Source organism: Rhinolophus hipposideros (assembly GCF_964194185.1).
Source record: "Rhinolophus hipposideros genome assembly, chromosome: 8".
NCBI lineage: Eukaryota > Metazoa > Chordata > Mammalia > Chiroptera > Rhinolophidae > Rhinolophus > Rhinolophus hipposideros.
In genome coordinates this window covers 18,552,211-18,577,652 of record NC_138054.1, presented here as the reverse complement: position 1 = coordinate 18,577,652, position 25,442 = coordinate 18,552,211, and positions in this window count along the sequence as shown.

Sequence of the window (25,442 nt, the reverse complement as noted above, 5' to 3'; positions counted from 1 at the left end):
AAAGTCATTAGGTCTGGAATAAAATACTCTACGAAAACCATTTTGGAATTATATGTATATGTATGTACACACACACACACACACACACTCACACACTCACACACACTCACACACACACACCCCTTGGTTCTGTTACTAACATTTGTCCTCTTAGTATTTCTTTGCATCTCCTGAGTGTTTCTCTAAGAAGTACTCAAAGTCTCTAGGTCATATTCGCTATTATCAAATAATTTTTAGATGAGCACCACTTACATATGTGAACATAAAAGTTGGTTTTTGATTCATTTTTACCTGTAAGGTGGACTCTGATTATCCTCCTGTTCAGAGACTAGTGATCCCAAAGCCAGTCTCCATATCAGCAAATCCAACTGTTTATTTTAAACCATCTCTGACCCCATCGGGTAAATTAAAGAAGACTGATCAAAGAATAGATAAAAAGCTCAATGTGAGTATGTGTTTATTTTCACTAGTTTTCGAGTGTCGATTAAAATGAACAAAATAAAGAATGTAAGATACAAGCACCATCACAGTCTACCAAGTAGATAATGCGTACTTTGTGAATTAGTGATAATTACGAATTAGTATGGGTTTATAATGGCTGGCACCTCAATCCAATCCCAAATTATCGTTTACTAGTAAGCACTAGTATGTACTCATGGTTTAGACTAAATAATTTTTCTAGGTTCATTTATGTATGTACTTTGCGTTGTTGGACTACCGCAAACAGATTTCAGATACCACATCTTTCAACTCTGAGTGCTTTGGCGTTCATTTTCTAAGTCATTTTTTCTGTATTAGTACACGTAAGAAACTAATGCCAGTTCCTTCGTAATATTCTATAATACCTCGTCCATATTCAGATGGTGTTTATAGCTGTATTTTTTAACTAGAATACAAGTTTTACACATTGCTTTCATTTTTGTCTTTCTAGACCTGCAGTTTTCCCTTTTACCACATTGTTTTTATTTTTAACTCACCTCTTTTTTGGGATATAATTCAGATTCCAAAACATTTACCGTTTACCTATTCTGAATTTTAGTGTATTCACAGAGTTGTTCAACCATCACCACAGTCAGTTTTAGAACATTTTCATCTCCATTTTCCCGACCCCCAAAAGCCCATACCCGTTAGTAATGATCCTCACTCCTACCCCTTCAGCCCTAGGCAACCTTTGACCTGTCTCTGTAGATGTGCTTATTCTGGACATTTCATATAAATGGATTCTTAAAATATGGGGTTCTTTGTGACAGGCTTATTTCACTTTGCATAATGGTTTTGGGGTTCATCCATGTCATAGCAAGTATGTGAACTTCATTCCTTTTTATGACTGAATAGTATTTGTTGTGATGTGCCAGATTTTGCTCATCCATTCATGAGGATATAGACATTTGTGTTTTTACTTTTGTACTATTGAATAGTCCTGCTACGAACTTTTCTGTAAAAGTTGATTTTATTGTTGTTGTTTTGGTGAACATACATTTTCATTTCACTTGGGGTCTGTACCTATTAGTGGAATTCCTGGACATATTGCTGTTTGAAGAGACCAGGACAGTTGTCTTATACGACGTCCTATATCTGGGTTTGTCTGTTTTCTTGTGTCGTTTAATTAGAGTGTATTTTTTTCTTTACATAGCATCTTGCTATTTGTGCTTTTACTTATATATAGTGAATCGGATTTGATCTTCATAACAGCCCCATTTCTTGAAATCTTTCAAAGTATAGTTGAAAAAAATAATACAAAGTTGACACATTACCCTTTTATCTGGATTCAACTGTCATGATTACCATTTTGTCACAGTTGCTTGATCAATATTTAAATAGTATTTTCAACTTAATTTTGGACCTACAGAGTTGCAAGACAGATTTGAAGAACTCCACATTTTACTACATTTGCTTTACTTCTGTCTGTTTTTTCTATCGACAGGGAAACCCTTATATGAGTGCCTAATAATTATCAAAGACAGAAACTTAATGTTGGTACAATGCTATTATCTAATGTACAGGTTTTATTTAGAAGTTGCCAGTGATGCAAAAGACCAAGAATCCAAAATCATGTTTTAGTCTACAACAGTTCCTTAGAGTTTTTGTGGGGGTTTGTTTTTTTATTCTGATATTTCACAACATACATACTTCTAAAAAAATACAAGTTAGGGTGTAGCTAGTCCTGCAATTTGGGGATGTGTGATGTTCCTCCTGATTAGATTCCAGGTGTGTACTTTTGGTAGTAATACCCCAGAATGGATGCTGAGCTCTTCTCAGTGTATCATGTGGGAGGCACCTGCTGTCAGTTCATCCTATTTGTGGCGGTGTGATCGTTACCGAAGGTGGTGTCAGTGGGATTTGTCCACTGTAAAGTGACTACTTTACCTTTTATTGGTAGTAACTTTCTTGTGGGGAGATAATTTGAGCACATAAATGTCCTTTTCACCCACTCATGTTAGCATTATTGAGGATATTCGCCTAATCTATTATTTGTTTATTGCCAAAGGGTGATTCTCTAATTCCTTGTTCCTTCTACGTTAATTGGCTTCCTATATGAGGATGAAATCTTTTTTCTATTAATGTGTTTATTTTTAACGTCAATATGAAGTTTTACGTACAATAGGTTAAATCCTTCATTAGCATTATTTGTTTGGATGCTCATACTGTCCCATATTGGTCTTTGGCCTGGCTCCTGTGTCCTTTTGATGTTTCCCCCCAAAATGGCTATTTTTTGACCATTTAGTTGCTTTTTGATATTGTAAAGTAATCCAGGCTCATCTTGTAAATTTCTGGACCTAGCCCTATTATCAGTCACTTATTTCTTCAAGAAATCCTGATTCCTTTTCTTGAGAGAACTCTTAAGTCTCAGAGAATAATTTCAAAAGGAATATCCTTATCAATTTGCTTGTGCATTTAATAGGCCATAATAAGAGATAAGCAAAAGTTTTCTTGTGGTTGGTAGTGTGTTTTGTTTGTAATCCACTTTATTAAGCATAGATGTGCTCAGTGACATTCTATGTGTATATAATTGCACGCTTACTCTTGTGTACCATTCAGAAGGCAGGGTATAAGTTGCCAATTTTAGGATTCATTAACTGAGCAGCATGAAATTCCTGATTCCAAATATGAAAACTCGCAGATAGAAGGATGCTGCTAGAAAAATGAGAACAAATAAGCATGCATTTAAATATGGTGTGTTCATTTTTTCTAGACTGTAGATGAGAAAGCTATGACACCAGGACAACATACAGAACAAAGGTAATGTTATCTTTACAGCTAAACATTATGTTTAATTTGTAAGGTCTATATTTGATTCACATAAGCCATTTTGAAGATTAAATAAGGTGGAAAATAAAACTTTTTACACAAAGAAACCTATCAGCTTTGAAATCACATTCAGCTATACCCTTATTTTCTTGTTAGCATTTCTCTGATTTTTAGGTAATCAGTTCACAGATTATGGAGCAGCGTAATACATCAGTTGCCTTCATTTTCTTTAATTTCTTTCTTTCTTTTTCCTTTTGCATATTGGTTTTTCTTCCCTAAATTTCAGTCTGTCTGCAGCCAATGGTTCATCTCCTGAAGTAGGTAATGAAGGTAACAACATGAAACGGGAGAGATCGGACTTTGTGGCAACTAAACCGCCAGAGGACGAGGTAGGTTATATAGTTAATACTCTTGATGTTTATTAAAGGCCTCGGTGCGCTGTGGTGGGGAGGGGAGGTGTGGAGGGGTAGGTTTTGGGGTGACCCAGCACGAGGCTAACCTGCCACTGAAACAGTCCCTTCAAATTGTGTGTGTGTGTGTGTGTGTGTGTATGTTTTAAACTACCAGGATTTTAAAATTTAAATCATGTTCACTGTGACAACACAGAAAACCTAATCTAGCACTTATAATTTTATGAGTATCATCAAAAACCTGTAATTCTTCGAAAATAGAATTGCAACTTAAACAATTTGACCCTCAGAATATTATTATACGATTTAGTTTAGCCAATATCTGAGCGTCTATAAGTGGATTAATATTGTATACATTCATCTCACTTGCCTTTTTCTTCATATTACTTATTAAACGTTTCAGTGTCGTGAAAGAGAACTCTGGGTTATTGAATTTCACTGTTACCTATTTATCCAGTAGGAAGATTAACCACAATCCATCCTGCAGGGTACATTGGGGTCCATTGGTAGTACGTGGTGAGGGGAATGTCCATGCACGTCTCCCTGGGCACAGGTGCCGTCTGTTCTGTAGGCTCTTTACCTAGGAATGGGATTGGATTATAGGGCATCATACACACCTTCAGATGCGTGATGTGTTGCCTCATTGCTCTTCAAGGTAGTTTTACAGCTTACCACTTCCACATGACCGTGCGTAGGTCTGCTGTTGCTTTATCCCTAGCAGTACTTGATTTCGTTTATTTTTTCTAAGTTTTCCACTGTTATTAGTGTGAGGTGGCATGGCTTTGGTGGTTTAGTTTGCATTTTGTTATTTACTAGGAAGGAGAGACATTTTGGGGAGAATTTCTTTGCCATTTGTTTTTTCTCTTTTTTTTGTCCACTTTTTTTAGCCATTATTTCTTGTATTAAGGAGAGTCCTTTATATGTTCTAAATATGAAACTTTCAAAAAGATTCAAACTAACTGAAGATTGTTTAATTTAACCTTTCTTTCTATAGGTTGCTGTATTTGTTTTCTCCCTACTTTGAGATGAACTCAGGTCTCCTTGCAGTCTTTTTATAAATGAATCCCATCCTATGTGCATCATTTTTGATTCCTAATACTTTTTTTTCCATTTATTTCTGATTAAAATTTCATTTGTGACTTCCTCATTGATTCATGGGCTATTTTTAGAGTATATTTTTAGGCTTTGCAATAGGAGATCTGATAACAGTTTCTTTTGACTGTAAAATGATGTTTTGATTGAAAATGTACGTATTAGCACTAATTTTGTTGATGTCTATTGGTATTTTGCTTTGCTGCCTTATTGAGAGTGGGAGATGTTTTTATAATTTTTTATTTTTTCTTTATCTTCTTTTCCCCAGTTTAGCAGTTTTGTCATTGGGACTCTGATTCACGAGAATCATGACTGGTTTGGCAGTTTGGGCTTTCTCCCATACGCCTCTCTGTTGGTATTTATGCCGTTGGCCTTGGCTCAGTTACTGGGCCTGAGGCTCTATTTTTCCCTTAGTTCCTACTTGTTGCTGGCCTGGAGTGTTGTAAAGGGCGGGACTGTATCAGTGTATCTACATCTTGACAGAAAAATCTTGAATGCTATTGATTATACGGTATATAGAATTTTGTAGTTTTCTTAGCAGACCGATTTTCTTTTGTCATTAAAGCTCTTTATGCAGATGTAATTACATTTAAGAAATGTGTTATTTGTCTTTCCTTGTTTCCATGAGGAAAGTAATGTTGATTAACATAGCATGAGCTTGTTCTTTTTTTTTAATTTTTATTTTATTTTAATTTATTAGTTTCAGGTGTACAAGACAAGGTAATACTTAGACGTTCATCATTTATATCCCTCGCTCTGTGAACCCCCCTCCCCCCATCCACTATCCCTCCGACCTCACACCGAGCCATCACATTATATATATAAAATTATAGTTGGCATTCATTAATGTTTAGCTTCTGGTGTACAATGCCATGATCAGGTATCCACAGTATCCCTGAGGTGGTCTCCCAAATAGGACGCATGTCCATCAGATACCCAACAAAATCTTTACAACACTATTGAATACGTTCCCCAAATTAATTTTCAAAAAACCCTGAGGCCATCTTGTGGTTACCAGCGGCTTCCTAATCCCTTCACCTTTCCCCTTACCCCCCCGCCCCCGCCCATCTAACCACTCTTGGTTTTTTCTTTGTGTCCCCAAAACTGTTTCTGATTAGTTCATTCACATATTCTTTTCTTTAGACAAGTTTATATTTTTCTCAGTATAATGAGTGGTCCAACCCTTGGAAAGTTTATGTCTCTTTGAGAAAACTTTAGCTTGGTTTGTTGTTTGCCTGATGACAGATTGGTCATTTTGCTTATTTCCCTAACTTTCGAGTTTTAAAGATATAATTGCTAAGATTTTAGCTGAATCTCAGGTTGATGCCAGTAGCTCAGTTTTAGCCATCTCGCAGATTTGTGTATCGTCTGATTTTACTGTATTGAGAGATAGGGGGTGGTGGTGTGTAAATGTTTGTTTGTTCTTCGTGCTCTTACTACCTGGTACACTCACTGTTAGGAGTTTTATGACTCTTTGTTTCCTCCTCTCTTATCTGGGCCTACTCCCTCCCTCTGCAGGAATTGAGTACTAGTCATTAAACATTGTCATTTTGCCTCTATTGTGATATCAATCTCATTTCTATAATGTAAAAGTCCATTGATACTGAATAGGTAAGTAGTGTATAATGAGACAGGGTTTGGGAGACCTAATTGCTTGATATTATCATGTCAGGTACAGTCCTGCTGCATAGTGGTGTGAGTAACATTGGCAAACATAACCTCTTTGCACATCAACTTCCTTCTCTTTAAAATGGAGACATAAATACTGAGTATATTTAGCTGTGTCTGTAGGATGTCTGCTATTTAATAGCTATATGGTATTGGGCCATATATCTCCGTGCCTCAGTTTTTTCATGCACAGCAATAGTGTCTACCTCATGTGAGATAACCCATGTAAAGGCACTATAAAGTTAACACATAGTAAGTCCCATAGTTGATGGCGGTTGTGTTCAGCTTGAGGTGTCTATAAGCATCTGATTACAGTTCTTGACTTTCTTTTTTCCAGACTTGTGAGACTTACTTCTGATCAACCAAGTCAAAATTTTGGTGACTAGGAATCAACTTAGAATTGGTTCAAGGTCCATAGTATAAAGATAGAGTATTTCCAAGCTTAAGGAGTTGGCATGAGAAATAGGTTGTTCCACTTATGTGTCCTGGTGTTATAAGGGTCTAAGGGGAAGAAAATAAGGCTAGGGGTTAGAGTTGGGAAGAAACATCTCTACAGAAATACCTAAATGTGTCTTTTGTTTTCTTACTCCTCCCATATTTGGTTATAAGCTTCACAGAGAAGAAATGTTGAAAGAATTGTGGAATGGACACATATTCCCAAAATGAAGATTCTATCATTTTATTGTATTTGCTTTATCAAATAAATATCCATCTGATTATGATTTGCGTGCATTGCCAAGAAGTTGAAGATATGAATACACCTCATGTCTAAACACTTTGACATACATTGCTAAACTATAGTTAAATGTTTGTTGTGTTTCAATTTAGCGAGAATTTACATGCAGTGAAATGTAAAATTCATTCATTGAATGAATTGGACAGATGTTTACACCTGTGTAACCCAAGGCCTACCGAGGTGTGGAATATGTCCAGTCCTGCAGAGAATTCACTCATGTTCCTTCCCAGTCAATACTCATGCCTCCTGCCCCAGGGCAGTCAGTATTCTCATTTTCCTACCGTCTGTTGGTTTTGCTTGTTCTAAACATTGATATCAGTATTACTCGGTGTGCACTGTGTTCTACCTTGCTCTTATGAAAAACTGCTGTGAACTTTCTTGTACCCTTTTGTGAACACATGTTTATTTCTCTTGGGTAAATACCTACAAGTGGAGGTGAGAATAGTAGTTTAAAGTCCTCCCAACAGCATGTGACCCTTTCTGTCACTCTACCTCCTTACCAGGCGTTGGTTGCGCTCTTTTAAATTGTAGCCATTCTGCTTTGTGTATGCTGCTGTATTATTGTAATTTGAGTGTGCATTTCCCTCATGACTAGTAATGTGTTCTTGTTTATGTGCTTCATGGCCACGTGCATGTCTTCCTTTGTGAGGTCTCTCTTCAGAACATTTGCCCTTTAAAAAACTGGGGTGTTTTCCTATTACTGAGTTGTAGCAGCTCTTTATAAATTCTGGGCTCAAATATATTGTCTGCTACATGCCTTACAAATATTTTTCTCTCAGTTTGGATTTGTTTTAAATTTTCTCTCTCTGTTTCTTCCTTCCTTCCTTCCTTCCTTCCTTCCTTCCTTCCTTCCTTCCTTCCTTCCTTCCTTCCTTCTTTCCTTCCTTCCTTCCTTCCTTCCTTCCATTCCTTTTTTCTATCCTTTAATTCTTTCAACTTTCTATACTGTTTTATGTTAATTTCATGTGTACTCCATAGTGGTTAGTCATTCATATAAATTAAGAAGTGATCCCTCTAACTAGTCTAGTGCCCACCTGGCAGTATGCACAGTTATTACCACAATGGACTGTATTCTCTGTGTTGTTCTTTACATCTCCATGACTATTTTGACTCCTTTACACTTCCTAATCCCTTCACCTTTTTCATCCTGCCCCTTCATCCCCTTTCAAGTATCACCACAGTAAATCTAATATCCATCTGGCATCCTGCATAGTTAGTACAATATTATTGACTATGTTCTTTATGCAATACTTTAAATTGCCATGACTACTGTGTAACAACCAATTTGTACGTCTTGATTCATCCCTTTTCTCTCTCACTCCCACCCTCTCCCATCTGGCGTCCATTAATATGTACTTTGTATGTTTGAGTTTGTTACTGTTTTATTTGTTTATTTTATTTTTTTAGAGTCCACAAATAAGCAAAATCACATGTCATCTGTCTTTCTGTGACATGCTCCACCCAGCACAATACTCTCCTAGTCCATCCATGTCGCTGCAGATGGCAAGAATCCATCCCCATCCATGGCCGAACAATTTTCCATTGTACATATGTACCGCCTACTCTTTGTCCATGCATTCATCCACAGACACCCAGGCTGCCTCCTCATCTTGGACATTGTAAACAGTGCTGCAATGAACATATGGATACACATGTCCCCTCAAAACAGTTTTTCGATTTCTTCAGATGAATACTCTGAAGTGGGATTACGGGATCGTTGTTTGTCTCTTGGTATAGCCTTTGTTTTCAAGTCTGTTTTCTCTGGTATCAGTATTGCTACCTGATCTCCTGTCTATTTGGTTTTTCTGTTTCCATTTTCATGAAATTTTTTTTTTCGTTCCTTTACTTCAACCTGTTTGTGCCTTTCAATCTGAAGTGAGTCTTTTATAGGCAGCATATATAAGGGTCTTACCTTTTTGTGCATTCAGCCATTCCGTCTATCTTTTGATTGGAGCATTTAATCTATTTACACTGAAAGTATGTGTTGATGTTTGTGTGGTTATTTCCATTTTATTATTCATAGTTTTTCTTTTCTTTGTTATCTCCTCATTATTCTTAAAGAAGTCCCTGTCACATTTCTTGTAATACCAGTTTGGGGTGATGAACTCCTTTAGCTCTTTCTTGTCCAGGAAGCTCTTTATCTGTCCTTTGATGCTAAATCACACGAATGTGTGAGGTATGACAATTAGGTTCACGAACTTGCCACCGTGTCGCGCTTACATTGGCAGCACTGTACAAACAGCTCCGTAAGGTTTCATTACCTTGGTATAGCAGTGTCTCACAGGTGTGTTTGTGTCTATGTGTTGTGGTGTCATGCTGAGTGGCGTTCATTATTGCTGTTGCATGCTTTTGTGTGCCGTCGTGAGAATGCCTTAGCTTGAATTAGAGCCACAAACAGACATTAAATTTCTTGTTAAATTGACAACAGTGGAAGTGCAATCCGGGACCTGTTAACCCAAGTTTATGGGGATAATGCTGAGAAGAAAACGGCGGTGTATAAATGGATTCAGTTTCTGAGGGGAGAGATTGTGTCTCTGATGAAGAGCCTTAAGGGTAGACAGTAATGAGCAGAAAAGTTCATGGAATTGTGCCTCACAATCATCGACTGACTGTGAGAAGCATAGCAGACCATGTAAACATCTATAGAGAAAGTCTGAAAAATCTTAACTTTGAATCTTGGCATGAGAAAGGTGTGTGCAAAAATGGTCCCGAAGGAGCTCTTGCATCACAACAATGCACTAGCTCTCGTGGCACTGTCTGTGAGGGAGTTTTTAGCCAGTAAGCAAAAACTGTTTTGAAATCCCCTCCCTAGTCACCTGATCTGGCCCCCAATGACTTCTTTCTTTACCCGAAGATAAAGGAAATATTGAAAGGAAGACATTTTGATGACATTCAGGACATCAAGGGCAATAAGATGACAGCTCTGATGGGCATTCCAGAAAAAGAGCTCCAAAAATACTTTGAAGGGTAGACTAGGCACTAGCATTGGTGTATAGCTTCCCAAGGGGAGTACTTCAAAGGTGATGTAGTGATATTCAGCAATGAGTTATATAGCACTTTTTCTAGAATAGGATGAGTTCTCGAACTCAAGTGTGAGACCTCATAGCTTTGCTTCGTGGATAATATTGGCTGTAGGTCTTTGCTTTTTCATCACTTTGAGTATTTCCTGTCAATCCCTTTTGGCCTACAAAGTTTCTGTTGAGAACTCAGCTGATAGACTTGTGGGAGCTCCATTGTAAATGACTAATTGCTTTTCTCTAGGTTGCTTTTGGGATTCTCTCTTTGTTTTTAATCTTTGGCATTTTAATTATGATGTGTCCTGGTGTGGGCCTTTGGGTTCATTTGTTTGGGACTCTGCGTTTCTTGGGCTTGTACGTCTACTTTCTTTATCATGTTACGGAAGTGTTCCATCATTATTTCTCCAAATCAGTTTTCAATCCTTGCTCTAACTTTTTTTCTTCCTGGTACCTGCATAATGCAAATGTTGGTACTCTTGATGTTGTCCCGGAAGTCCTGTAAACTCTCCTCATTTTTTTGTATTTTTTTGTGTGTATATATATACATATATATATACATATATATATATATATTTTTTTGCTGTGCTGCTTGGGTGTTTTCTGCTACCTTACCTTCTAAATCGCTGCTCCATCTAATCTACTGTTGATTCTCCATTTATTTTTTTAACAGTATTTTTTGATCACTAGATGTTCTAAATTTTATGAAGTTTGAATTTATGTATTTTTCCCCATTATTTTTACTGTTCTTTGTGTCCTAAGAAATGTTTGCCTCTTCTCAGGCTGCAAGGAAATTCTCCTATTATCCGTTAGAATATTAAAATAGTGCTTTTTTGTTTTTTTCTAATTTCCTTATTGATTTCTTATTTGATTCATTGATTAAAACTGATCTCATCATGATTTTCATGTTTTGAAGTGTATCGAGAGTTGTTTTTTATCCCAGTGTATGGTTTTCCAGATGAATTTTGAGGAAGGTATATTAACAGTTGTTGGGTATTGTGGCCTCTAGAAGTCAGATAAGATGACTGATAGTATTTCTTACATCTTTTGTGTTCTTGCTGAATGTTTTTATAGGGGCTGGTGTTTCATTAGTCTATTAAGATTGTTGAGAGATAGGAGTTAAAATTGTCCACTTTCATTTGGTGCATATGTCTTTCCCCCTTTATTATGTCAATTTTTCCTTCGCGTATTTTGGAGCCTTTATTGCAGCATGCACTTTACATCTAGTATGGCTCCTCAATGATGTGCCCTGTTAATATTAGTAAACGCCCTTTAAAAATAAAAAGGAAAATATCTTTTGTCTTGAAATCTATTTCATCTGGTCATCAATAGCCAGCCATTCTATTACTAAAATATGCCTTCTTTTGCTTACTAAACACAGGTTCTATCTTTTCCATCCATAAACTTTCAAGCTGTGTCTTTAGATTTAAAATAAGTCTCTTGTAGACAGCATGTAGTTGAATCTTGTCTTTTCATCTATTGCTGCCTTTTAATTTGAATGTTTATATTTAATGTAGTTATTAACATAGTTCGATAAAGGCCAACCATTTTTTAATTGTTTTCATTACTTGTTGACTTTTTATCTCTATCTCTTGATGTTACTTAGTGGTTCCTCTTGATTATGATATATGTCCTTATCTTTTTTCCCCATTCTACTTTGTGTTAATATTGTGCCACTCCTTTCAAAATGTAAGAATCTTGCACCTTTATAGTTTGATTTACCACGCCTTTCATGGGATCTTATGCTGTCATTTTTTTTTTCCACGATAAATTATGTAATTTTATGTGTTTGTAACATATTTGATGTAATGTTTATACAAATCCTAAACATTCTTTATTCATTCAACGATATTTTGAGACTTATCTATGCGGCGACATACAGATTTATTTCATTACTTTTGGCTGTTGAATAGTACTCCATCATTTGAAAGTACCACTTTCATTTAACAATTTCCCTATTGAAGGACAGTCGACATTTGTCTCTTGATGATCTTGTGCATTCTTCCAGCCCACTTGATCTTTGAAGTCTGACTACACTTTATTTTCCTTAGTTGTTTGGTGTATGTGAGGTCTGCCTCCCAGCTAAAACGTAAGTTTCTGGAAAGCAACCTCTACGTCCAGCATCTAACTAACATGTGTTCTATGATAATTTGGTAAGTGAATAAACTCTGGGCTATTGACTCCCTCAGAAAACTTAACAGCAGCTTTGGATTCACAAAGGCTCAACAAATTCTATTTATTTGTTTCCTTCCCTTTCTTAAAAGAGAACTTTTCTATTTTCAAAGGTTCAACTAAAATTCACTTCCTTTCCCATCCTAGATTTAAGGTGGTCAACATTTCCTCAAGATATTCTAAATCCACACCGGTGATATAATAAAGGTTGAACCTCTTAAAGATGAATGGGGGGGGGGGGGAGGAAGCAAAGGAGAAAGAGAAGGGGGTGGGGAGAGGAGGAGAAGGAAGGGGAGGAGGAGGAAGAGAGTGAATGGAGCCAAAACCCACCTTGCGGTGTGGCCCTCTGGCCCCTGCTGGCCTGGAGGCAAAGCCAAAAACAAAGGACTGATTCTCTTTGCAAGTATAATGTGGAAAACAAGCACTTTTCCTTTTCTTTTAAAAATCTCATTCTGCCACTTTTACTTTACACTTTTAGGTTGCTGGTATCAAAATCAGTTTTAATTTATTTCCCTAAAAACCTTATTTTTTACACTTTAGCCTTCCTAAAACACAACAACAACAACAACAATAACAACAAAACAATTTTAGGGAGACAATAAAGAAAGTGCAAAGTTTTCCCATCCACTCACAAGAGATTCTCCAGACCATTCTACCAGACCCTGGATTATGTCACAGAGCTAGTCTGAAATTATGAAAACTTTGCTAAAGAGACTCAGCCATTACATTGGAGAAGCTGTGGAAGTATTAAAGCTGCAAAAGCAAATAGGTATCAGCCAACCTCTCTGTGTTTGTGTTGTGCCCTTTTTTCATCTTGTGAAGCCATTTTAATTCTTTCCTAGTCCAAGACACCTTCAGCAGCAGTTTTTGGCTTTTTTGAGTCTCATTCCTTTGCTGTGAGTCCCCTTGAATTGCACATATGCTCATATACATGCAATTCTGCAAAGAATTCCACACTTTAAAATCCTCTGAGACCTAGAGGAGACCAGGGTAAGAAGATGGACCGAGGTGGATTGCCAAGAATCCAGATGTTTGCAGAAACAGTAAGTGACAGGCACTGTAAGCATTCAGAATAACTGCAAAATACAGCCAATCTCCATATTTGGGTATCAGAGAAAGAACTGCTGAGACTAAGTTGGTCTTTTCAGACACACCCATATCTATTATGGATAACAAGAGTAACCTATGTCATCAATATAACATCGTTTTTGAATACAAAGAATGACTGTGTCTGGAAGATAAAATGCTGGACAAGACACAAGACTATGCTGATGAGATTTTATCATTGAAAATACCTATCCCTGTATCAAGTGCTAGAAATAAGTGATTAAATGCTCTTGCTCCTCAGAGCCCTTCACCTCAATGTCTTCTCACATTTGTTGCATCATTTCTTTCAGTAGGCACTCTTATCTTCAAAGTCATTCTTAGTGCTTCCTCGGGTTCAAAGACTTCTTCATATACTATCTTCCTTAGATGTAATCTATGTCCAGCCCTTAGCTATTCCAAAAACCATATACAGCAGGTCCTCAAATAATGTCATTTCGTTCAACATCATTTCGTTATAACGCTGATGAGATGCTGTAGGAACTTATTTCTTGTTAATATCAATTAGCCTGTGGTAAAATTAGTTTTGTTATACCTTGTTTCAGTAAAATTTTTGTTATACATCGTTTCGCTTAAAGTCACAAGAACCGATAGAAGATGTTAAGTGAGGACTTAATTGTGACCCATAAGATTACTGTCATCATAGTAACTTTCACTATTTACAGAGTGACCACTGTGTCAGCTATGCATGTAGCACTTAAAATATACTATGTATGTGTATTAAATTCTTACGACAACCCTGCTATGTAGCTATCGTATTTCCATTTTAAAGATGGGAAACCTAAGGCTCAGAGAGAACTAGTTTACTAAAGGTAACAGAGCAAGGAATTGGCAGAACTGGGTTCAACCTTAATTCCATTGACTGCAAGCCCTATCTAAGTCCTGTTGGCTGGTGCCAGAGTCCTGATTTTCCAGATGATTCTTAAGATTACAGAGTTTACAGTTTATATGTGTTCTTAGTCTTCTTTGCCTTATAGCATATTCAAACAGAAAAAGATGGTAGACGCAAACTTGTCTGATCCTCGCACCTTACAAATAAGGAAACTGATACTGAATGATGATGGGTTACTGGTCCAACCATTTCCTGGTTCTTTTTTTAAATTTTTTTATTTAGTTTCAGGTGTACAAGACAAGGTAATACTTAGACGTTCATCATTTATATCCCTCACACTGTGAACCCCCCTCCCCCCATCCATTATCCCTCCGACCTCACACCCAGCCATCACATTATATATATAAAATTATACTTGGCATTCATTAATGTTTAGCTTCTGGTGTACAATGCCATGATCAGGCATCCATATTATCTCTGATGTGGTCTCCCAAATAGGACGCATGTCCATCGGATACCCAACAAAACCGAGAGTTGTTAGATGGGCGGGGGCGGGGGGGGGGTTGGGGATAAGGGGAAGGTGAAGGGATTAGGAAGCAGTTGGTAACCCCAAGATGGCCTCAGGGTTTTCTGAAAATTAATTTGGGGAACTTATTCAATAATGTTGTAAAGATTTTGTTGAGTATGCTGTCATTTTTATTACATTTAGATACATAGGCTATAAACCCACAGCTTACAATGTTTGCTTTATCCAATTATGTTATATGCTTCTGACAATTAAGTTCATGAACTAATCCTAGAAAAAGTGCCACATACCTCATTACTGAATATCACTACTATCACCTTCCAAGTGCTCTCCTTGGGATGTTATACAGTGATGCCAGCGTCTAATCTACACTTGAAACAATTTTGGAACTCTTTTTCGAGAATGGCCATCAGAGCTGTCGTCGTATTACCCTTGATATCCTCAATGTCATCAAAATGTCTTCCTTTCAACATTTCCTTTATCATTGAGTAGAGAAAGAATTCATTGGGGGCCAGGTTAGGTGAGTAGGGAGGGTGTTCCAATATAGTTGTTTATTACTAGCTAAACACTCCCTCACAGACAGTACCTTATGAGCTGGTGAATTCACGTGATACAAGAGCCATGAATCGTTGGCAACACGTTCAGGTCATTTTCGTTTAACTTTTTCACACAGCCTTTTCAGCACTTCCAAATAGTACTCTTAGTTAACTGTTTGTCCAGTTGGTATAAATTCATAATGAATAATCCCTCTGATATCAAAAAAGTTTAGCAACATCATTGCAACCCCTTTGTGAACTTAATTTTCAGACCTTCATATTTTAAAGGAATTTTGTGAAAAATAATGGATTTTTAAATTGTTTTGTCACATATTCTCCATTTTTCCCCCCAGAAATCTGAGTTTCCATTTGGTATCATTTCTCTTCATGCTGAAGACCTCATATAGCAGGTTTTATGACAACAGATTCTCTTAAAGGTTCCAACTCATAAAGAGAACAGGAAACTCACTCAGTGCTCAGGTTTCTTTTATATGAACGTGTCTTTATTTTTCCTTTCTTGGGAGGAGGTATACTTACTGAGGTGTGGTTTATGTATGATAAACTGCATCCATTTGAAGTTATTCAGATTGTTTTAGTGGCAGTGAAGTTACGTGAACTCAAACCCTGTCTCCTCTGTGGTGGGCAGCAGCTGAGACTCTTTAGTCTGAGTTGGCTGTTTGATGTCCGTCCGGTTTACATTCGTATAGTTTACAGGTCTGTCAGGTATTTGGACACTTACATGCAGAACGGGGTTCCCCTCCCGTGGCTCTTCAGTCCTGCATCTCCTGTCATTTTCCAGCTGCTGTGGTCACCTAGTCTGTGCTCGAATTCCTCAACCAGCACATTTGTTTTTTATCTCTGAATTTCAAGTGTTTAGTGGTCCCAACTCATAAAGAGAACAGGAAACTCACTCAGTGCTTCTCTTTTCTTGAGGTGTCTTCTCCCCTTCAGGTTCTTCTTGTTATGGTTTACTCTTTGATGTTTCAGATGGTTATTTTAATATTTTGTGAGGAGTTTGTAATTAAGTCAGGGAATTGACATATATGATCTATTACTCCATGAACAGAGGCGGGATTCTTTTTTATTCTTAATCGGGGTGATTTGAGACTTGGGGTGGCCTTTGCTATATTGGGTTAAAAAGCAAGGCAGTTCACCAAACTCATGAGAAATGACATTTATTAAATGCTTGTTTTATATGCCATGACCCCATGTAACTTTGCATTTCATGTTAATACCACCATTGTGGTGTATTATTTTTCCCCTCATTTTCACCAAATAGGAGATAGACATGTCAATTAGGTTTGCAGTCACATTGGTGGCTACTGGCACAGCTGGGGTTCAAATCTTGTGTAGCTTTTTTGATTCAAGAGCGCACGTTGTTAATTAACACTGTACGGTGCTGCATTCTCCATGTTCTAAATTTACCTCTAACTATATAAATTCTACCTGAGAAAATGTATAGATAGAAGAATGACAGAAAAGATGAAGTATATCATTATAAAACATACTGTGTTCTAGGAAATGCAAATACCAGTATTACCGAGAATCACTCTACCCATCACCAGTTCTCCACAGCCTCCATAAAATTTAGTTCATCTGTGATAACTTCTTCTCCATCACTGATTAGTGCTGCACAGTCATTAACAAACAAGATACCAAACCATTGTACATATAGAGTTGATTTTTGTTCTTTCTTATTGTTTAATTTATAAAATCTTGTACTAAGTTTGAAGCAGTGATTAATTTTTACTAATTCAAACCAATATTTCAGACTAAGAGGCCAAAAGTTGAAATGATATTTTCTTTTCTTTATTGTACATTATAATGGGATACATTATAATGGGATTGTTGGTCACTTCTCATGCAATACAGTAGAGATTGTAAATTTGTTTCCAATGTTTTCAATGAAGATGCTTTTCTTTTCGTTCGAAGAGATGTATGCTTTTTATTTCTCAAGTAGGAGTAATACCTTTAATTCGCTTGTGAAATTTTTATGCTTTAGAGTTTTGCTTTTTGTGAACATATAGTTATGGATGCTACTTTACTCTATTAGACAAATATCCATCTTTAAAATAGTGTATGCTCCTTCTCCAAGAGGAAGCCAGATTTCATAGCAGTAACTTCAGTATTTTTAGAAGTTAAAAAGTAATTTTTAAATCTAAAAGAGGACATATTTGCTTTTGGCTTCTTAGGAAAAATTAAATTGCTTAAGACCTATTTTATTGTAAAATTCTTTTTCTAAAAAGCTGTTTTTGTATGTCTTTTAATGATTTTGAAAACCAGGTACAAATGACCTCTTCAAACAACACTGGCCATTTTATATCTAGAATTTCAACTCTGATTGTGCAATCTACTCAGGCAGATGTAAGTAGTAGCTGAGGAAGATTTCATATATATGGGTTTTAAAGGCATAATGTATTTTTATTAAATCCAAGATGCCTTTGTGGTAACAAATATGATTGCTTTTCCTCCAATAACAACAACAAAAATTATAATGTATAGAAAACTTGAATGAGTGAACGTTGATATATTTTCTTTTATATATGTATACATATACATATAGATACACATAGACAGACGTATATTTTTTCACATACCATTTGAAAGTTAAGATGCATTCATCTTAATACCCTAATACTTTTCCATGTATCCCTGAAGTAGTAGGACATTCCTTTCCATATGCACAACGTGGTTACTATACCCTCAAAAATTAACATGATATAGTAATAATATAGTCCATATTCAGATTTCTGCAACCACCCAGACTGCCCTTTAATTGCTGTTACATTTTTCTCTTGGCCCTAGATCCAGTTAAGTTAGGACCTAATCAACTAAATCACAATGCATTTAGTTAACATTTTTCTTGAATTGCTTTTGACCTAGAAAATTTTGGGATTTTATAAACATATTTTGTGTTTATTTCTTTATACTAAAGAAATAAATATTTTAGAAAAGACTGAGATCAGTCAGTGTCCAGTTTACCCCACCTGTATTTGCATGTTGGTCAATTTCATATCTCACCCTTTGTTTTTCACTATTTCCTTGTTTACTGTCACCACTCATTTTGTGGTTTCTGTGCTGCATCTACACGTTGACATCTACACGTTGTCCAAAAGTCTCATACTCTTTATTAGAAAATGACACTTAGAAACCCATAATTGGGCATATGTACTGCCTAAGAAAACACTTGAGATGTTAAAACCACGTCTATTATGCTATGACACAGCATTTTTTATAAGAATCATCCCAAATTTAGAGATTATAAAATATGAAAAACTGTGAGTCAGTGGAACTGTAACAGCTACATACGATGTCAGAGGGGTACTGGATTGGGGGAGAGGGGCTATCACTTTGCCAGGGGTATAAATGTCTAACTATTATGCGGTTTTGTACAACCGATACTAATAAAAAATATTTTCACAAATTTAAGCAATGTTAGAATTGGAAGAATCCTATTATCCAATCCAATTTTCCTATTTTAGATGAAATACTAATAAAAGCTACAATAAAAGACAAAAAAATGAAAAAAAAAGCTGTAAATGTTAGAACAAATGAAATTAAATATATTTTTGGCTTGGAATGACAAATCTCTATATTTGAGATTTGTTTAAAACTAATTTGACACTTAGAGATCACTTTTCTCTTGACAGATTGGATTTACATTTACGGTGCCTGTTGCAAAAACAGCAGAACATTCTGGCTCTAGTAGTATTTCAAGACCAATTACAAGTAGTTCAGGTGAGTAAAAATTTCTCATAAAATTTTACATAAAAATAGTTAAAGATATTTGATTAGTATTTCAAATTCTTTAACCTTTGGGAATTCCTATAAATGCCTTCATTTGAATGAAATTAACTCAGAAAAGCAAACAGTAGCTAATATCAACTTTTTGACACTCTTTTTAGTAATTAACCTCAGAGATACTGAGCTCCCTAAATGTTGGTGTTACAGGTTGGTTGTAAGGGGGATAGTGACAACAGCAGATTTACCCGTTGTCTTTATTTAGTCAAAATAAGGTGACAGTGTATCATTATAAATGAAATCTCTTTCTAAGAAATACAAGAGTTGTCTACCTGATAATTGCAGTGGATTTCATCTTTAGTTTTACTGTTCAGTTCACAAGCATTTTTATGTGTCAGGGTTATGCTTGCTTCTGCAAATAGGCCTCTGTTCAGAATTTGTACACTCAAGAAATGGACATAATTGAGGGAAATAAATGAATAATCAGGTAATTAATTCATTAATTGGATTTTGTTGTGATAGTAGTGGTTTCCTTTCAAGTGCTTAGTGTCAAGGAAATGGAGAATCATCTGGGCTGAGTTATTTAAGTCAAGAATTTTTGAACATTTTATTGAAGAAGAGAACAGCAAATGCAAGGGTACAGAAACAAGAGAAAAAGCATGACATAGTTTGAAAATTGCAAATCGTTTGTCAAGAGTTTGAGAGGTAGCTTTCAATTCTAAAAATTCTTGAATGCTGTGCTAAACAACTGGATATTAACGTGAATGTAGCAGGAAGACATTGAGTGATTTTTTTTATGGGGTGTGAAGTAGCTGGAGTGACAGAATGTGTTGAGCGAGGAAGTGGGCCGAGACATCAGGATTCACAAAGCTATATGTGGTTGGCTCCTGCCCATACTGGTCTTAGAGGCATGTGGGTGAGCCCTCGCCGTGAACCAAGGCTGGCTGCTACCAATAGAGGGCCTGGGACAGCTTAGCAAAAGGTTCATGACCCCCTAGGCCTATTGCCACCTTCTGGAACTCATAAGGCTCATCCTTTGAGACAGCATCCTTTGCAGGCCTGGTGGTATAGCGTTTGTTGAGAGTGCCTTCAATGATGCAGCATTAGCTGTGTGGGACAAGGATTCTACCAGATCAATGCAGCCTGACATTTAGCCCTTTGATGAGTTTTCAACATAGGAAAGATGGCTCACTCCTCTAGGCTACACGAGAAGCAGGGTCCACACTGAGGTAATAACTACCGTCCTTCCAGCCTTCACTCAGAAGCCACACTACTTAGTCTTCCCACTGTACATCTCTGGTTCCTCTCAAATTGTCACCCCTCCACCAGAGACCAAGTGAGTGAGTCTGTGTGCTGGCCCTTTAAGAGGGCTTCTGGGTTTCCAGCTGCCTACCATCTCAACAGGATGTGCCGACAGAGTCCTGGCTGGTTTTCACTTCCAGATTTTGTGGGAACTCTTCTTCCTGGCACAAGACCCCTGGGCTCTGGAACCTGGCAAGGGCCTTGGGCACCTTCATCTTCTGGGAGGACCTTCTCCAGTGAGGTGTCTCTCCCAGTGTTCAACCACTATCTGTGGATTTGGAGTCAGCCCATTTCGCCTCTCTGCCCCTTCTATTAGTCTCAATGTGGCCTCTTCTTTATATCCTTAGTTATAGGGGTTCTGTTCAGCTAGTCTACAGACGATTCTTGAAGTTGATACTTTTATAACTTATTTGTAATTTTGGTGTGATCCTGGCATAGAGTAGGCATACCATTTACCTAATTGTCCTCTTCATAACTAAGAAACCCAGGCTAGTTTATTATCATGTTTATTTTTCAAATCAGAACAAAATGGAATTTTGCTAATATGCCTAGGGAAAATAAGCCTAAGAACAACCTGAATATATAAAATGTTTTGAAATGAGCATTTCGTCATAATCTTAAGTTTTCTATTCTTTAGTTAAAATGACATTCTTGGGGCTAGATTTTCATGGTATGTTAGGACAGGCTGTGTGTTAATCAGCCCAGTATAACTTTAACCTCCTTCTTGTATGCATTTTTCATTGGAAACTCCTTGTTCTTTTTGATCATTTTTATATAATATAATATTTACATAATTATACAGTTATTTGGTATATAGATAGATGATGACATGGATACTAAAAAAAAAGACATAAGCATCCTGAGAATTATGTGTGTAGTTTTATGTCTGCAATGACAAGCTCCTGAGTTTTTAGTCTAGACCCCTGTCTGAACACAAGGGCTAAGCCATATTTCTAATTCCTACTGGATCTCTCCATGAGAATGAGATTTCAGAATATTCATTCTGAATGATGTTTTCTTTTCAACTGACACCACTCCTCTAATAATAATAATAATAATAATAATAATAATAATAATATAATGATAATAATGAAGTCCAGATGCATGCAGGAAAGTGAAATTAATTCTGCGTTGAGGGGAGGATAAAACTTTGAATCAGGCATTGAACTGTGAGACACAAGCAAAAGAAGGTGATACCTGTATTAATGAACTTTGAATTCATCCTGTGAAAGATGAGCCATCTTTTTAAGTGGAGGAGAGATATGGTCAAACTTGTATTCTGATAAATCACTTGGTAGCTTTATGAAGGACAGATTTGGAGGTGAGAAAATTTGGAGACCAGTAGACAGACTAGGAAGTTGTGTCGATGATACAGGCAAAGATACTGGTGATGGGTACTAAGGAAATCACATAAGGGTGAGGATGTAGAATGAGGTATAGTTGAAGACATGTTGATTTCAAGCTGTGAAATTGACTTTCAGATACATGTGAGGCCTTTGGATATACTGATAATGGACTCTCAGGGCTAGAGGTACAGATTCGTGAGTCGTTAGCCCACACTATTTAAATATGTCATGGGAATAAAAGTGACAATGTGAGATGAGCAGAGTGAATAGAGAAAACAGCCTTAAACTGAGGTCTGCTAACTTCAGGGAGTGGCAGCAATAAAACTTTGGAGCAGTCAATTTTTTAAGGGAATAATTTTTTAAAGGAATAACCACACAGGAAAATCATGGCACCATTTGCTTCTTGGAAAGATGGATTTAAGTGACCAACCAGAGGTTTCAATAAAAAGGTTCTTTCATGAAATAAGCAGAGCTTGAGCTAGAATAGCTCCAAAAAAATTGAACATTTAGCATTACTGGTGTCAGTCAGCTGTTGACATAATGTAAATAAGACTTTTCCTGTGTTTTCCCGCTGTTTCGTAGCCCATTCGGTACCTGCCTCAAATTCAAGTAGCGGCACTCTCCCTGAGTCACAGTCCTCTGGAGGCTGCCTCGGATTGGATAAGTTCAAGAAACCCGAGGGAAGCGGGGACTGTGAAGTGTGCCTAGTGCAGACTAAAGCAGATGCTATCCAATGTGCAGCCTGTGAAAGTTCAAAGCCAGGCACACATTCTGCATTTAAAGGTAGGAGTTGGTAAACAGCCTCCTTGTTTACCATTTTAACTGACATGTTTGCAAACAGCTTTAGTTTAATGATTTTAATAATTTTTTAAAACTATTCATTCTCTATTGAAATGCATGTAAAATGAGATAGTGTCCTGGACTTTTAGTTCATATTTACCTCTGAAATTCCATTGTTTGGTGTTCAGCAGTGAGGTATCTTTTCTGCAGCTGGGTAAAGAACTATTGTGTCTTGTGTTACTGAGTCTGGAGAGTTTGAGGTTTTGATTTTAACTGTTATCGGCCTTTGGCATCTAGATGAATATCCTGGCTTTTATGGGACTGGAATTTAAATCCCTAGAATCTTATTGTAAGTAACCTAGACTTGAGCTTTAATTTCCCAGAGTACGTCCCATAATAATAATTTTCTTACTATTTTATTATGGTACACGATCAGGAGGCTAGAATATCAAGTCTTTATATTCCTGTATCAATTTTCTCATATTTCATATGAGACACACTCTGGTCAAAATTTAGACACAAGCTTTCAGAAGAGCACTGCTTCTTGGCCCCCTGTAGTTCCTTCTGGAGCTGTTAACTCCTGACCTGTTCCCATATTCCGTACCTGTAGCACAGTAATTGCCATGCATTTAAACATGTCCCTTTGAGGCAGAGGTGATAACTAATTATTGTCTTTGGCACCTGTGCTCTTAGCTGTCTGTGTAATATCACCTAAGGTATTTTAGAGACCAGGTGGATAGTCATTAGCTCCTGAGAATCTGATGCCATCTTTCAATTAAGTTTCTTAGGATAAGAAACGAGGGTTTTTTATCATTAAAGGGGGAATTCTGAAGATGAGGGCTTAGAAAACTTGGCTGTCATTTGTCTTTATTTACACACAAGTTAGCAGAGCTAAGGATGAATATCGTGAAGATTTTAATGATTCCTGGGCAATTTAGTTTATGTTTTCTGCCACTGCTAATATTCCTGAAAGTAGGCCTTTTCAAAGTTATTCCTCTGCCCCTTTGGTTTGTAAGGTTTAACATTTTGTTTGAGAGGATAACATTAATTCAATGTCTTTCGTATTTTTGAATGATTTGGGACATCTTCCTCATCCTTGAACCCAGCAGCCCCATCATTGAAATTTGGTATCTCTTCGTCCTCATCTGCGCCTTCGCAGACTTTAAAAAGTTTTGGAAATGCTCAATTCGGAGGTCAGGGAGGCTTGAAGATAGATCTGTCATCATATTTTGGGTCTTCGAACCTTATGAGTAAAGGCTTTAATTTATCTAAACCATCCGAAGACTGTAAATATGGAGTTCCATCTGATTCTAAACGTGAAGAAGTTAAAAGGGACAGTAAGAATAATAATTTTCAGTTTGGACTTTCTTCTGGTTTAAGCCATCCATCTCCTTTAGCTCCATTTCAGTTTGGGGTGTCTAATCTTGGGCAGCAAGAAAAGAAGGAGGAAGGACCCAAAGCTTCATCTGTAGGCTTTAGCTTTGGTACAGGAGTTATTAACCCCACCCCTGCTGCTACCTGCTCCGTAGTGACCTCTGAGGATGAGGGCAGCTTCAACTTTGGAACCACAGAAACCAAGGGTGCCTCAGTGGCTCCTTTCACATGTAAGGCATCAGAAGAAATAAAAGAAGAAAGGGCTCCTACCAAAATACGGTTCACTTTTGGCAATATGGCCACAGTGCCTTCAGCCTCATTGTTTTTTTGTGGAACTACAGGAAAGAAACCGCCAGACCCTGTCACTCCTACTTCTCCAATGTTTCAGAAGAAGACTGACAAAGAAGAACCCAAGTGTCAACCAGTGATTTCCTTTGGGAATTCTAAGCAAAGCAAAGGTAGGAGTTCTTCAAAGTCGATCTTGAGTTTCAATGTGGAAAAACCACCAGAGAAGGAATTTGAACAGCAAACAAAGGACATTTATTCTCTTGGATCTCAAACCACTGCTACCGCTGGTAAGTATTAAACATTTTTTTACAAGGCGTCTTTGCTATCTCGACAAATGCAGCAAACCAAGGATTGGTTTACACTGAACATAAAAGAGAGAAACCTGTCCCAAAAGTTTCTGGAAGCCTGGGATTTTTGGTTTCAACAGTTCCAAATCCCCATGATTTTGAGGAAGTTTTCTCTAGATCTGTTTCTGAGAAACACGGCGCTCATGGAACTCCATAATATTGGGCTTTTGTCCATGTCCTACTCCCTTTTGTTCGGGCGTTTATTATAAGAATTGGCATATATCATTCGGGAAAAGAAGACTTCTTTCTAAAGTTCATGAAATATTTGCTAACAATGAATTTTTACGTAGAGGACGACATTCACAAATAGAGATAAACAGTAGTCATCAGACATTTAAGGAATTTAGACAACAAATAATACTTAATCCCTGAGAATTGGAGGTGGTTATGAAAACTGAAATCCAGAAGGAAAAATGAAATAGCACATTTGAAAGTTCAAAACCTGGTTGCTGAAACAAAAGCTGTCTGTGGACCATGTAGCAGAAAACACATAGCTGGTGATCAGATTAGTGAACAGGACTTTTGCAGAACACAGTGCAAAAGTACAGAGGTTGATCTAAGCTAGATGCACACGTCGCAGTGGGCTAAGAGTGTTTAGAAGGTGAGAGCACTTGGAGGAAATGTCACAAAGGGACAGCAGAACATTTCCTAGAGATACAGAAAGACATTGGTCTTAAACATAGAAGTAGTGCAGACATTGCTAAAGATCACTGAAATTTTAGGGCACCAAAGCCAAAATCGAAGATTTTCAGAGAGAGAAGAGCTATTGTCCACACATGAACAGTGATTAGATTACATTCTGACTTATAGTTTGTCACATCAAATGCTAAAAGCAGTAGAGCAGGTCCTCAATTGAAAATGTCTTGAACCTCGAATTCTGTCACTAGTCAAATTTTATCAATCCTAAGGAAAGACAACATATAGA